This window comes from Myxocyprinus asiaticus, chromosome 36, assembly GCF_019703515.2.
Source record: "Myxocyprinus asiaticus isolate MX2 ecotype Aquarium Trade chromosome 36, UBuf_Myxa_2, whole genome shotgun sequence".
Classification (NCBI taxonomy): Eukaryota; Metazoa; Chordata; class Actinopteri; order Cypriniformes; family Catostomidae; genus Myxocyprinus; species Myxocyprinus asiaticus.
In genome coordinates this window covers 24,609,374-24,623,048 of record NC_059379.1, presented here as the reverse complement: position 1 = coordinate 24,623,048, position 13,675 = coordinate 24,609,374, and positions in this window count along the sequence as shown.

Here is a 13,675-nt window from a genome sequence, read left to right as displayed (position 1 = left end):
AATTCTTTCAGCCAAAAAAATTTAGTAATATCAGCGTATAAAGAGCACATTTGAAATGTTCAATCATTTCCAGGCCTGAGGACATTTCACTCTAATTGGCATCACATCAGGCATAACAAAATCAATTGTCTACATGCACTTCACTGTGAGATTTCTAACAGAGTAAATATTTGTGTAGTGATTGATATATAGCCTCCAGAAAAAAAGCATTAATTCAAAGGTGTTTAAACATGTATTGTCATTTAAGAATTCAAATCCAAAAGTGCTTCTCATTAAAAGCATTTCTTGAGAAAGGTTTGCATGACCCTACAGAGCCTTTGAAATTAATGGAATGCCAAGAACATGCACCTGCAAAAACACTTACCAGTTCAAACTGAATAATGGCAGCCTGATCCTTAAGGATCTTGCCCAAATATTAAATCCCTTTGTCTGCTTTGTTCATGCTTAGGGATCACTTCATCATATTTCACGCCATGATTCACTATAGTTGCTAGACTTGTATAGTGCCAAATCCAAAGTGTTTCTTCTCTGTTAGTGTTCTGATTCTTTGAATAACTACATCAAATATATATTTAGAAACCTAAAATGTGGAAAGAGCAGTTTAAAAACAAAGTATGTTGATGTGTCCATTGTGTTAAAGGGACAGTTCTCCCACAAATGAAAATTCTGTCACCATTTACTCATCCTCCTCATGTTTTCAAATTTTATTTAAAAAAATAAAAATAAAAATGTTACGCAGAATGTTCGCCTTATGGTGACTGAGGCTACGTAAGGGTGAGTAAATAATGACATAATTTAGTTTTTTGGGTGAACTGTCCCTTTAATGTGCTTCTGGAGTTATTTTGTTCACAATAAAAAAGTAGTAGACACAAATGCATGTACTGTACAAGTGACATTTGACAAAGAGAAAAGTCTATTACCATGAACTTTTGAGAGAACTGAACCATAAAACAAGTTACTACTAGACAGGTTATGAGCCTTGCCAAGTCATCATAATGACCTCGGCTAGGTTATAAATACTACTTTACATAATGACAGTTGATTCATTTGATAGTAATGCTGTGACTATTTGCTTTGGATTGGAAATTTCTGAGAAATTTTTGAGTCACAGCTTTAAAGTGTGTAGATGACCTATTGCCCTCGAGAGTTAAATATTTGCTGCAGTCAATACACAATGTCAGCTTTGCAGTTGTTAGTGATTAAGGTAGATAAAAATACCACTTTTCTTAGATATGTGAAGTACTGTTACAAGACAAACACATTCAGTCACTTGATTAAGTACAGATATACCTAAAAGAAATTACAAGTTGATTAAAATTAGAAATGGAGAACCTAGAGCTGATGACTCAAGTAATAGACAAATGGAAATGCAAAATGATGAGAGCATTTGAACACATAAGGTCAATTCAATCACACTGAAATTTACAGATTACACTCACTTTAACTACAGGACATTCGTAATTGGACAATAAAAAAGGAAAGCAGAAAACAAAATGATAACACACAATACTTAAAGGAATATTCTGGGTTCAGTACAAGTTAAGCTCAATCGACAGCATTTATGGCATTATGTTGATTACTACAAAAATTATTTCGACTCGTCTCAAAAAAAAAAAAAAGCAAAAACCTGTGTTACAGTGAGGTACCTACAATGGAAGTGAATGGAGTCAATTTTTGGAGGGTTTAAAAGGCAGAAATGTGCTTCTGATTTTTATAAAATCACTTACATTAATTCTTCTTTTAAAACTGGTGTATTATTTGAGCTGTAAAGTTGTTTAAATCATCATTTTTACAGTCGTTTTAGGGCTTTCTACACAGAAAGGTTATGAAGCGATATTATCACACTAAAATCATGTTAACACGCATGTTTTTACGTCTTGTGGTAATACTTTTGAAACATTGAGGATTTTAATATTTACAAATTGGCCCCCATTGACTTCCATTGTAGGTGTCTCACTGGTAATCAACATTTTGCCACAAAAGCTGTCAATTGAGCTTCACTTGTATTGAATCCAGAATATTCCATGATGCAGAATAATAAAACACAAAATTCAAACACAAACTAAATAACTGAACCACTTCCTAACTGACATACAGTTCAGTGTTACCTTATAGCCAATGCAAAAATATCATGCAGTTCTTTGTTTTTTGAAAACTACATGACCAATAATTTCGAACTTCGAAAAACAAGTGTAAACTTTAAAGAAACATTCAAAAACTTCAAGTGGTGAAATGGTACAGAATGGGGCATCTTTTCACCTCAAGACAGTTCAGTGTTTGATGAGTGATAAAACCAATGATAATCCCCTATAACTGGTTATGTGACTTGTCAAAAATATCAGTGTAGATGTCTTTTACATATTGGGGTTTTGTTATGTGTAGGACACAAAACTAATGACCTCAGGGGAAAAAACACCGGCAAACAGCCAAACTTTCATTAAACTGTGAAATGATTTAACAAAAACAGAATGACACAAGAAAGCAACAGTTGAGTCAAAGAGGCTTTTATTTTTTTGTAAAATGTGAGTGATTTTAGGATTTTCATAAACACTTGTTTGTCACTATACACAACAAAATATTCCTGATCCATGAGATCATTGTGTGTGAAGTCTAAAGTTTGATTTTGAGGTCATTTGATCTAATATTTAATATTTTTTTAATACTGTGCATCCGGAAAGTATTCACAGCACTTCACTTTTTCCACATTTTTTTATGTTACAGCCTTATTCCAAAATGGATTAAATTCATTATTTTCCTCAAAATTCTACAAACAATACCCCATAATGACAACGTGAAAGAAGTTTGTTTGAAATCTTTGCAAATTTATTAAAAATAAAAAACGAAAAAGAAATCACATGTACATAAGTATTCACAGCCTTTGCCATGACACTCAAAATTGAGCTCAGGTGCATCCTCTTTCCACTGATCATCTTTGAGATGTTTCTACAACTTGATTGGAGTCCACCTGTGATAAATTCAGTTGATTGGACATGATTTGGAAAGGCACACACCTGTCTATATAAGGTCCCACTGTTAACAGTGCATGTCAGAGCACAAACCAAGCCATGAAGTCCAAGGAATTGTCTGTAGACCTCCGAGACAGGATTGTATCGAGGCACAGATCTGGGGAAGGGTACAGAAAAATTTCTGCAGCATTGAAGGTCCCAATGAGCACAGTGGCCTCCATCATCCGTAAACGGAAGAAGTTTGGAACCACCAGGACCCTTCCTTGAGCTGGCCGCCCGGCCAAACTGAGCGATCGGGGGAGAAGGGCCTTAGTCTGGGAGGTGACCAAGAACCCGATGGTCACTCTGACAGAGCTCCAGCGTTTCTCTGTGGAGAGAGAACCTTCCAGAAGAACAATCATCTCTGCAGCACTCCACCAATCAGGCCTGCATGGTAGAGTGGCCAGACGGAAGCCACTCCTCAGTAAAAGGCACATGACAGCCTGCCTGGAGTTTGCCAAAAGGCACCTGAAGGACTCTCAGACCATGAGAAACAAAGATTGAACTCTTTGGCCTGAATGGCAAGCGTCATGTCTGGAGGAAACCAGGCACCGCTCATCACCTGGCCAATACCATCCCTACAGTGAAGCATGGTGGTGGCAGCATCATGCTGTGGGGATGTTTTTCAGCGGCAGGAACTGGGAGACTAGTCAGGATCGAGGGAAAGATGAATGCAGCAATGTACAGAGACATCCTTGATGAAAACCTGCTCCAGAGCGCTCTGGACCTCAGACTGGGACGAAGGTTCATCTTCCAACAGGACAACGACCCTAAGCACACAGCCAAGATAACAAAGGAGTGGCTATGGGACAACTCCATGAATGCCCTTGAGTGGCCCAGCCAGAGCCTAGACTTGATCCCGATTGAACATCTCTGGAGAGATCTGAAAATGGCTGTGCACCGACACTCCCCATCCAACCTGATGGAGCTTGAGAGGTCTTGCAAAGAAGAATGGGAGAAACTGCCCAAAAATAGGTGTGCCAAGCTTGTAGCATCATACTCAAAAAGACTTGAGGCTGTAATTGGTGCCAAAGGTGCTTCAACAAAGTATTGAGCAAAGGCTGTGAATACTTATGTACATTTGATTTTTTTTTTTTTTAAAGTTACCCTGTTGCAGGGGCTAAAGGCCCCTATTAAACACACTGTTTTTCTTAAGTGGGGAGAAAAGATTTGTTATGAAGAATGTTCAAAGTGGGCTCACATTGACTGATCCAATAACAGAGATTTTTTTTTAATTTTCTTTTTTTTATAGAATACTTGGGATGTAATGAAATGTCAAATGTGACTGAAATGGACAAAAAATTATGCACCCTTTTCTGAAGTGGTTATTTGAATAAGCAATATATATTTGCATAAGCTGACAAATTGTGCCCTGTAACTATTGCCCCGGTATCTATACACTATATCAAATATTCCCCCTGGTGGCCTTTTACCACAAGTGAGGGAGTCTTTTACCTCAGGTGTGGGGTAAAAGGCCCCCTCACCACATTTAAAAAAAGAAGGAAAAAAAACATTTATTCAAAAGGAATCTTCTGGTATTTCTTTTCACACAAATTATGTTGCTTCATCAATATTCAATAAAAATACATTTATTTCTTGAATCCTGATACACTTTGTGAACAGAAAAAAAAAAAAAAGCAAATTTTCCTTAAGGTGTGCCTTTAGCCCCGTTGTACCCTTATATTAATTTTTGGTAAAACTTTTTAATGATCAAATTCTTGAACTTTTGATGTGAATAATTGTGTTAATTGCAAGCTCATCAATCAAACCCTGAGACAACCCTGAACTGTGAAAAAAAGTTGTGACTTTATGGATTCCATTCATCCATGGATTCACCTAATTGTCATTACTTTATTACAGTATACTGATGTGATAATCAAGATCATTCTTCAATTTTACTCGAGCAATATTGTGTAAAGATACTGTAATGGGTCTTCTGACAATGTGTTTCCAGTTGTGCATTACACCTCCTGTAAAATACAAGCTCATTATTGTTGCAAACGTCTCAATTGAATCTGTCATTTGCATTGAATGCCGCAAAATGTAGAAACAGAGTAGAACAAATGATCAGTTTCAGCAGCAGAGAGTCATGAATACTGAAAATAAAAAGGCCAATTACTAAATAAACAACTATTGCATAAAACTCTGTGGAACTCAAATTATGGTTACATGGCCCTTTACTTGGTATGAGGACTGTCTCGGTCACTGATAAGCAGCCCATGACTAATTCAAAGAGACCTCATGGGAATGAGTCAAACTTTTTAAAGTAGAATAATATTTCATTGGAGGTAAAATGGGGTTGCCAGTTGCTGAGTTAATCAGGGAATTGAAGGCCTGTTTTAAAGTTCAGGCATAAACAGTGTATTAGCAGCAGCAACACGACTTTTAGATATCTACATTGATTATTTCTTTTAATAACTGCCAAAAATTATAAAATGGTTATCAGTAGTGCGTGATATTACTAACTTGATAATAATTAAATCTAATTTACATGAGAAGGGCAATCATAATATCAAAATGGTAATTAATTCACATGGAATCCAAAACCCTGAGTGTTACTACGTACTGCTTAAAGGGATAGTTTGCCCAAAATTTTAAACTCTCTCATTTACTCATCCTCGTGCCATCTGACATGTGCATGACTTTCTTCTGCAGAACTCTAATAAAGATTTTAGAAGAATATCTAAACTCTGTAGGTCCTTACAATGCAAGTGAATAGGTGCTCCTAAAAGCACATAAAGGCAGCATCAAGTAAAACATACAGTATGTAAATCTATATCTTTAGAAGCAATGTGATAGGTTTTGGTGAGAAACTGATCAATATTTAAGTCTTTTACTATAAATTCTCCTCCCTGTCCAGTAGGTAGCGATGTGCACAAAGAATGTGAATCACCAAAAACAGAAGAATGTGAAATTGAAAGGTAAGTATATGATGAGAATTTTCTTTTTTGGGATAACGATTCCCTTAAATCATCCAGATTTACTGGATAGTGTTGTTTGTGTTCCTGTTCCAGCATGTGGAAATTGTATCAAGTCAGACAGATGTCTTTGTCAAATAAATTTAAGCTGCGTCATAAAAGCCCGTATTGCAAAAGATTGTGTGGATAAATGTTTAGTGCATTTTCCAAGTATTTTCCAGCACTGCACTGCTTGCACATACAGTGTGAAAGCTGTAACATATGGGCACTGAAATAAGTACATGTTGCTTACAGGGGTGGTTCTGGGGGTTCCCCACATCATAATAAATAGACCAAACAAATTATATTTAAACAAAACATCAATGCATTATGACTGTATAATAAACTTTACCCCACTAAATTTTAAGTTAAATATTTATTAAATATTTGCTTATGGTTCATAAGAGATCATCTAAGTCCACACACTGTGCTAAACGTCACTGGTGTCCAATTGTTCAGTGCAACTGCTTTGCATGGTCTGTCTTAAACACTTATGTAAAAAAAGAAAACCAAAACATTCTAAAGACTGTAAATTGTATGCGTAACTTACACTTTAATTGGATTAATGAATGAATACTTTGACATCTCCTTGATGTTTTAAGTGCTGTGGGTGGAATTTTCAGACGGTCCCTTACAAGCACTAGTTAATGAATGCCCATCGGAGCATTTTAGCATAATTCTCCAACTACAACAAGTGTTCACAGTTTTTTATGCCTGTCAATTCCTAATTGTGTTTTTTAACCCTAATTGTGCTAATGGTATCGTAAAATGGTCGGCGCCAGAGAGCACGGGTAGGAGAAACCGAATGTCAAACGAGTAGCGAGCCAACAACTTCCGGTAGAAGTTCAGCGTTAGTTTCGCATCTTTGGACCTGCCAGCTCCAGATTCAGTTCTACTTAATGTGGATTATACATGCTGGTGTAAATGTACGTATAAGTTACTTTTATAGCGCAATTTCCCACGTTATCACGAAACCCTGATTTTCTACCTTATAGAATGCACCTGAGCCCAACTCGTTAGAGATTGCTCTTATTTGGCAAGAATTCAGCTAGCGTTATATAGGGCCACACCGCACCTGCAATGGCAAATTTATTATGAATATGCTTAAAAAAACATAAAATTGGAACCCTTATAAACCACCCCATTAAAGCCCAAATAAATGCCTTACCTTCGGTGAGAAAGGCTCACCACGTCATAAATAAACTATGCTCACCACTTCAACCTAATAATATAAACAGATTAAAATTGGTGTTGGGTACAGATGCAAGAACAAAAAGCAAATGCGCAACTAACCGGGAGAGAGAACACAGCTTCAGAGTTGATCCTGTTGCTTCTCTTACAAATGAAATGCAAGTGAAGCACTAAAAAATAGTTTACATGGTAGGAAACAGACACAACATCCTCTTTATGATCACCATTTATCAATCAAATACTCAATGCGCGGCGCACCAATCACAATGGAGAGGCACACGTGTGCTCAATAACCCAGTAGGGGACAGCTCTCACTCCACCTGCCTCGAATTGAACTTAATATTTAGCAACAGCATTCTCTAATAAGAGGCGCACACCAAGCGCGCTCAATAAGGAATGCGCATAGACATTGACAGATATAATGATAAAAAAATAAAATAAAAAAACATTAAAGCTATCATTGGTCACATATAAGTAAGTTGCATGCAACTTTTTTAAACTCATGGTAATTGAGATAGATACATGCATTTAAAAATTCACTTGTTACACTGGACCATTTAAAATGAACTAGTGAATATAAAAACTGTGCTTAAAAATTCTTAGAATAATCTTAAAGGAAATGGTGACCATTTACAAGACCTGTACTTGCTGATTATAGCCGACCTCTTAAATTCTAATCTAAAATCTTAATGTAGCCTATCATTAATTTTACTCAAGAATTTTACTGCATTAGTCATTCTAAAAAACAGCATGGCAACATGTCTTAAAGTTTGTGGGTAAAACCAGAATGTTAGGGTGTAGTGACAATTTGTTCTCTTCCGATCCAATTCCGATACCTGAACTAGCAGTATCGGCCAATCCCGATCCGATACCAGTGTTGTTGTTTTTCTTAATAAGTTTAGAACACCTATAATTCACTGTGTGGAACTGATTGGGATTAACAAAAATAATTTCAGTAGAAAATTTCATTTGTTCTCTTTACTAATTTTAACTTGTATTTGGATTGTAAATGGTTTCAGATCTCTCTCTCTCTCTCTCTCTCTCTCTCTCTCTCTCTCTCTCTCGCTGTGTGTTATTTATTTATTTCATTTCATTTTAGTGATTACAGTAATTTTTGGAATCCAATTTTTTTATTGTAATTTCTAATAATAATAATTTTTACTACACATTGGTAATACATTTCAGTTGTAATTTCTTAAGGCTTTTATTTTGAAGTCCAGCGCTGAGCGCTCCAAGAAGTCTGTGTTTGAGTGTTTGTTTGTAGGCTAATTCACAGTAATGTAATACGCTTCTCATTCAACATCTGGCAAAATGCTTGTCCGGTGCCGTTCTCAATGCATGTTATGGGCGGACCGAACTATTGATCATCTTCATCTGAGATGGGGCTAGTGTGGAGCGACCACATATTGCGCTGAGCAGCGCATCCTCTGCGCGTGTTTATGTGTGTGTGTCAGCAGAGCAGCGCTTGTTCAGTAAATCATGGTGCCAGATTCTACTTATAGGGTGACCAGATGTCCCCGTTTTTCAGGGACAGTCCCAGTTTTTGACGGTCTGTCCCTGACTGGAGCTGTCCCCAGAAATGTCCCCGTTTTACTGCGTGTTCAAATAGGTCCACAAAGTGAAAATACATGGCAAGAAAGCTGCTATTAAAGCCTTCCGGCAACAAGGCTTACTGTATGCTGTTTATTTTGACCAACAGAGGGGGCTGCTCGCTATAGCAGCTTTAAGTCATCCGTCTTCCTTTACTGATTACTTGATCGCACAAGTTTTGCCATTAAGAACTGGACCAGGGAGCAAGCGCAATTGAAAAGAATCATCATCATCGTTATCAGCTTCGAGGTGTGGCACATAGTAGCTGTGTTATAAAGAAGCTATATTGTTATGTATTATATAAAATTAATGCATTTAAATTAAGAATATGACATTAATAACATGGAAAAATAAATGAAATGTATAATAAAGTATCTGCAAAGGACAACAATAAATGTAAGTCAGCACATTACAGCATAGATTACATCGCACTTTGCTGGGAAAGAACTGACTGAAAAGAAGCATCATAATGCATAAGAGCTGATCAAAATAAAAGGTATAATTAAGAAAAACAGGTTCATAGGAGATACCATATGAGATAACTGATAGAAACAGTTAGGTGAAATAATGTAATTATAATAATAATAATTATTATACAGTATTGAATATCTTTGTGTCATGACTACAAAGTGGAAAAATCCCCAACAATATAAGGCATCTAAGGGGGGCAATCAGCCCTTCAGTAATGAATTTCAGGCCCTGATATAATACATAGTGTAAGTGTTTCATATGATTTCAGTTGTAATACTGAGGGAAATGGTAGAAGTGAGCTCATTTCTTTTGAAATTCCTATGCCAGTTTGCCAGCAAGCAAGTTAGCAGCCTACCATCTTTTAGGAAAGTTCCAGGTAAAGGTGAAAGAAAAGAGGAGAAAAGAAGGACTTTTAGAAGAGAGTAAGAAAAGTGATGTAAAGAGTGTGACCAAGGTCAGGTTTACCTGTGCTGTGGAGTCAGCTGCAATAGTTCCTTTAAGATGTGTGTATGTGTGCGCGTGCTCTGTGTGATAGTTTATTGTACTGACGTGTTCTGGCATATTTAGTCATGGTAGTTTGTGGTGTCTTCAAATATGTCACAACCTCATTCATGCATTTCCTGCCAGTAGACCGCATAAGAGATCATCTAGGTCAAAAGTATTATTACTAATGACAGATTTGTAGTAATTAAGCTACAAATAATGCTCAACATTTTAAACATTAAACATCAAGATTTTCAATTACATTTTACAAACATGTATCATCAAGGTGGTTGGTGGTGGAACCACACAGTCATTATTTTTATCATATTGATTTGTCTCTCAATACTTGACAGCAAAAAATGGGTGAAGCTCTGGAAATCCAAAGCAATGTTCCCAGACAGTATCGGTTGTAGCTTGTATGGCGCCTCGTTCTGCCCCGGCAAGATGTCACCCCAGGCAGCTGCCCATATCGCCCATATCTAAATCCGCCCCCATCCCCAGACAAACTGTTGCGTGAGCTATGAAGGATGAATGAGCACCCCTTAGGTATCGGCAGTGTAACAGCATTGTGATGATGGCTCCACATGTAATGCTTGCGTTGCAGTTCAGGGCGGCGGCTATTACTGTGTAATACTGTCTTTCATCATACAGGAGCACATGTATAGAATGGAAAGTGCTCTGGGGAAATTCCATGACTCTTCCTAATCACAGTTTCCCTTTTCACGTTGTGGTGCAGGAGCAGAAACAACAGGTGAAATTTAAGTTAGACAAGCCTCTGAACTAAAAAAAATTAAAAAAAATAAATAAAAATAATTTTTGTAATTTCAGATCAAATGTTTTATAGTTATTTATTTTCTGTTTATTACAATTGCATTTAAAAGATAAGATAGATTAATAAGATAAGATTGATTAATCAACATTGTGAGACTATTCACTTTGATATTGAGAATATGTGGCCAGCTGCATTATTTTGACTCACTTTGACCGAGAAACACATTTTATGCACTAAAGAATGAAAGTCTAAGCTTTGTAAAAAATAAAGTTATGTTTCTACTCCAAACCATTGTTGAGATATAATCATTTAAATGTTAACTGATAAAATAATATTGAAGCTTTTTTTTACTTTAGTGCATTAAACTCAACATGTGTTTCTGGGACCAAGTGGTTCAAAATGATGGAGCAGGTCGCATATTCTCTTTATTTTCTTGATTTCTGCCTGAAAATGATTGCCACAAGGGGGCAAAAAAAGAATAGACACAGTGAGTGGACACACGTTGCAAGAAGGCTGTTTGTTACTAGCTTGTACTACTCGATTTGCTTGGGAGCTATTAATTATAGCATTCACATTAGGACTAACAATCACAAAGGCATCTTTGAAAAGATGTGCAGGAAGAACATCCATCTTACAACTTGAACATTTGAAATTAATCCAGCTTGTTGGGATGCAGGTTGTAAATGTGTTAGACAGGTGAGAGGGGGTGGTAACTGCAATAGATCAAATTTCAAAGGAAATTAGAAGATTTAATCTTTTGGATTTTATGAATAAAACATTTCTCTTTAATTTAAAGAATTTCTCACAGGTCTCTATAGAAGCAACAGCAAAATCTATAACAGTAGGATTTAACAAAGAGTCAATTGTGTTAAACAGTACTTTAGGCCTATTAGCATTTTCAGCTATTAATTTAGAGAGAAATGTTTGATTTGGCTTTCTTTACTGATTTTTGCTTACTAGTTAAACAAGCTTTTAATTAAATTTCATTAGTTTCCAGAAAACAGGAAATAGAGAGGCACACACACACACACACACACACACACACACACACATTGTTTCAAAGAGATGAATCACAATTGGGTTGTTTCCAGAAAAGATAGCAGATCAGAGATTGAGTTACAATGGCAGTACACAGCATTGCATACAGTTGTCATAAGACATTCCAGAGCTGGTTGTGTGGAGATGCTTGTTAATGCAAGGTGTACAATAAGACACAGGCTCGAGTCCATTAAGAGCAGTGCTGCTTTGCCATTTTCGGTCAAAGCACAAACCAAAAGAGCAGCGGTTTTGTCCAACACCCAGTAGTACACCCTCCTACAAGCTGCTACTGATATATTGACATTGACTCCCTCAGTTTAACATATTCATGCAATGATTTAATGCCTTGAAATGAGTTGGTTCATATTATACACTGAATTTAATTTTGATTAATCAGTTGAAATGAACTGGGCTGTATTTAAACTATTACTGTTCAATTATTGAAACAGCAGAAAACCCATTGACACAAATGATGATGATAAGAGTATGTCAGTGTTCTAATGGAGGCACTGTAGAATAGAAATCTAGATAAGTGTAGAATTTAACGGACAGTTCAATCAATAATGAACATTCTGTCATCATTTATTCACCTTCATGTTGTCCCAAACCCATATGGCTTTCTATTTTGCATGATTGATAACCTCAGTTACCATTTACTTTTATTGTATGAAAAAAAAATGCAATAAAAGTGAATAGTGACCAAGACTAGCAGTGAAAGTTACAAATCATACATGACCCAGTATATTTCATAACGAGTCATGTGTCAACATACATATTAAATATTTTTAGAATTAGTCATATGATGACAGAATTTTCCATGTGTGTGTGTGTGTGTGTGTGTGGGCAGGTTTAAGTGGTTTACGAGGACTTTTTTTTAGGTTACAAACTGGTAAGTACAAGGGTATTATGCTATAAATGTGGTTTATGATGACATTTCTAGTGTCCCCATAAATCAAATCGCTTAAAAAACATACTAAACAATGTTTTATTGAAAATGTAAAAATGCAGCACGTTTTTTGTGAGGGTTAGGTTTAGAGGTAGGGTAAGGGTTAGGGGATAGAATCTATAGTTCGTACAGTATAAAAATCTTTATGTCTATGGAGAGTCCTCATAATGATAGCTGCACCAACATGTGTGTGTGTGTGTGTGTGTGTGTGCCCTGTCCCTTTAAATCATTGTTGGTTTGAGTCTGAATCCTATAGTGTACTTTCAAAATCAGAATTCAAGGCAGTGGGATGGGAGACGGAAGTCTCGGCATGGAAAGAGCACATCTAAACATGGCAATGGACCTGCACTATTAGATCACATGAAAGATGTCTGCAGCTAGAATGGCAGTCCATAGTCGACCCTTTTTTTCAGGTTCAGAAAACATGTCTCTTCCTCTGGTCTTTCCCCCTCTGAGGGGCCTTCCCTCAGACACACAAATACTTTTACTTAAGAGATGAACAAGAACAGAGTCAATCAAAGACATTTGTAAATAAGCTGTGTTCATCTGCAGCAGTCTGTGTTTTGTGCGATTTTCCAGACCACTCCTTCTGCCGGTCATTTCTTTCCTTACATGCCTCTGAGAGCAACGGACTGCCAAGACTCTCCTTATTTACAGAACAGCTCCTTTTTTGGTGCGATAAGGCAGCACCCTTCTAAAGGGGTAGGGAAAAGCAAGGTCTTTCCTTGAATGAGGACAGCTGAGCAGAAAATGGCCTAAAAAGAGACAAGACGCATACTGCAAGCTTGTTTACATTAGAATGATTTGGACTGAGCTCTTGCTAGTATGGAATATATCCAAAAGGGAAAAAAAGCTAACCCTGCCTCAGGTGAACTGGTACAACTGGTTGGGTGTATATGTTACATCACAAGGTATTTTCCTTTCATTAAGATGTAATTGTAATTATTTTTCCATTCATCTGTGTGAATTTTCCATTCTGCTTTGGCACGTTTGCTGACTGATGGTTAATGTGAAACATTCCGTTGATTTTTTTCCACTGTAGATTTGAGCTGGAATTTCATATTGTAGGAGGACCAGAAACTCCCAAAAACAAAACAACAAAAAATAAAATAAAATAAAATAAAATAAAATAAATAAATTACTGAAACTGCTGTAGTAGTTAGTGGTTTTGAACTTGATATCTTAGAGTGAAACTCAATTCCTCTTTACCCTAATGATCCTT